A 2,929-nucleotide genomic window follows, 5' to 3' on the forward strand; every position below is an offset into this window, starting at 1 on the left:
ATGACAAAACTATATGATGTCTTTCTAAAATAGGTTGGGATGAAATAATTCACATACATGTTGTCTAAGTATACAGGATGGCATGACATAATTGACATAATTGATTCATATACTAAGCAGCTGGCACTCGCATGTATGATCTCTAAACTAAGCAGATAGAATTCAATATTGTGCATATGATGTCTAAACTAAGCAATGCAAGACACCATATGCATCATATGAGAAATATAAACATTGCAACTTAGAGCATACACCTCAGGTGGGATATAGGACTGGTCATCTGTCTCTGAATCCTCCTCTGAGGAGCTCCCTGTAACCATCGAGATATATGCTTCAACAGGTACCATTGCCTGCTCTGAAGACCTTGTTTTCACTCCAGATTTTTCCATAACCGGCTCAAATGGCTGATACACATGAAGAGTAGTTCAATATACACAGATTGTCGAAAAATGGAATGCGTAATGAAAAAAAAGATGGCATGAGATAATTCACATATATGATGCCTGGCTCCATGGCGGTGCATAATTCACATATATGATAACTGGCTGAAAAACATGGCATTGCATAATTCACATATCTGATATAGAAAGCAAACAGGAGGCATTCACAAAAAGCATGTCTAATCTAAGCAGATGGCATGGCAATGCAAGACACCATATGCATGATATGAGCAATATAACCCAGCCAAGTTAGAGCATGCACCTCGGGGGGAATACGACTGGTCATCTCTCTCTGAATCCTCCTCTGAGGAGCTATCTGTAACCAGCAAGAAATCTGCATCAACAGGTAGCACTGACTGCTCAGAAGACCTTGTTTTCACTCCAGATTTTCTCATGACCGACTCCAATGGCTGATGCACAAGAGTAGATGAATGTATAAACATTGTTGACAAATGGAATACATTATGGAAAAAATATGGCACAATACAATTCACATATACGATGACTGGCTAAACAGGATGGCATTGCATGATTCACGTATATGATGCCTGGCTAAAGAAGATGGCATTGCATAATTCCCATATACTCCCTCCGTTCCTAAATATTTGTCTTTTTAGAGATTTCAAATGGACTACCACATACGGATGTATATAGGCATATTTTAGAGTGTAGATTCACTCATTTTGTTCCATATGTAGTCACTTGTTGAAATCTCTAAAAAGACAAATATTTAGGAATGGTGGGAGTATGATATAAAAACCAAACAGGTGGCATTCACACAAAGCAAATCTAAACTAAGCTGATGACATATAAGATGTATAATGTAAGCAATGCAAGGCGCCATATGCATGATATGACCAACATCAGCATGCCAGGTTAGAGCAAACACCTCAGGTGGTAAACAGGCGTGGCCGGCTCCTTCTAAATCTCCATCTGAACAGTTATCTTCCTCTGGAATACAATCTGGAAATGCAGGAGGGGGGCCACTTCGCCCACCATGGAGCGGCGTCTGCATGACATTATATTCGCACGCAACGGTCTTCTCTTTTTCTCTACATGTTCAGTATGATTGTGTACAATATCTGACATGCATAATAAAAAAATAGTTAGATTTTGTAAGGACTAAGGGGTGCATGCAAAAATAAAGATTGATGGTAGCAAACGAGTGGATGGATCCAAAACTAATGATAGCAGGTAGATTATAGCTTCAATTTAAAAAGATAGACAATGGATCATCTATTGTTTGTTGCCCACCCAACATGAACCACATAGAAGACCCCAGATGAACCAGATAGTAGACAGATACTATTCGTTGCTGGCTCGATATGAGACCCATGGGCAATTCAAAACTCAAGATTGAAAGATAAAGTAGTAGATAATAATAACCGATGTATAACGTAAGCAAACACGAAAGACTGCGACCTCTCTTCCGGAACTGTGTAGTCCTCAGGTTCATCTGCTCAGTCGATGATGGTAATGCAGTTGGCGTGGCTGCCGGCAACGGGGAAGATGATCTGAGGCGGCGAAAGGAAGTCTGCAGGGGGGATCTCTGCTGCAGTGAACGCTTCTGTCGATGGTGCACCTCAGGTGGGGTGGATGACGGCACGGCAGGAGCAGGACATAACACACAGAGTTTTCTTTGACGCCTATCTGAAAATGAAGTAAATCTGTAAGGGCTCCTTAGAATTGGAGGATTCTATAAACGCAGGGACAGGAAAAACACAGGAATAGGATAGGAATGCACGTGCAAAACAGAGCATTTGGAAACATAGGATTTCAGTCAACCTGGGTGTTTGGCTCACATGAATTGGAAGAACAGAGGAATGGAGAAACAAAGTGATGCGATGAGTGTACAACCTCTTTGGCATAGCCTTGTGGACCTCAGCATCATTGGGTTGGACGAGGAGGATGGTGATGATGCTGGTGTGACTGTCGGGGGCGGGGAAGAAGATCCGAGGCCTCTGGAAACGGCGCCGAGGGTACTGCTCCGCTGTGATGGACGGTTCCGTCGTTGGAGCAGCTCCGCTAAGGTGTACGGCAACGAGGCTGAAGCATGACAAGACAGACAATGTTAATCTAAAGTGGGACCCTAATATCATCTGCAATAGATGATGTAAAATACATCACCAAAAAGTGCTAGACGTAAAACACATCAGCCGCGCCACGGCCGCTCCGACAGATGCTGTAAGTACTGTTCACTCTGAACTTAACTGAAGAAAATGAACTTCACAGTCGAAACTGAATTTTACTGTCGAAACTGATTGAACTAGTAACAGAGCATTGCAATAGATGTTTAGGGCATTCGAGCACTAGCAGTAGAGAAGCAGTGATCTAAATCAGCAGACGCTCGAGCAGGGAACGCACTAGCAGAGAGCAAGTCGTGCAGTAGCATCGCGAGCGAGTGCTAAAGTAGCAACTCCTGTAGCTGCCGGAGGTCGTGCAGCAGCAGCAGCAGCAGCAGCGCAAGCGAGAGCAAGAGCAGAGCAGCA

Source organism: Triticum aestivum, chromosome 6D, assembly GCF_018294505.1.
Source record: "Triticum aestivum cultivar Chinese Spring chromosome 6D, IWGSC CS RefSeq v2.1, whole genome shotgun sequence".
Classification (NCBI taxonomy): domain Eukaryota; kingdom Viridiplantae; phylum Streptophyta; class Magnoliopsida; order Poales; family Poaceae; genus Triticum; species Triticum aestivum.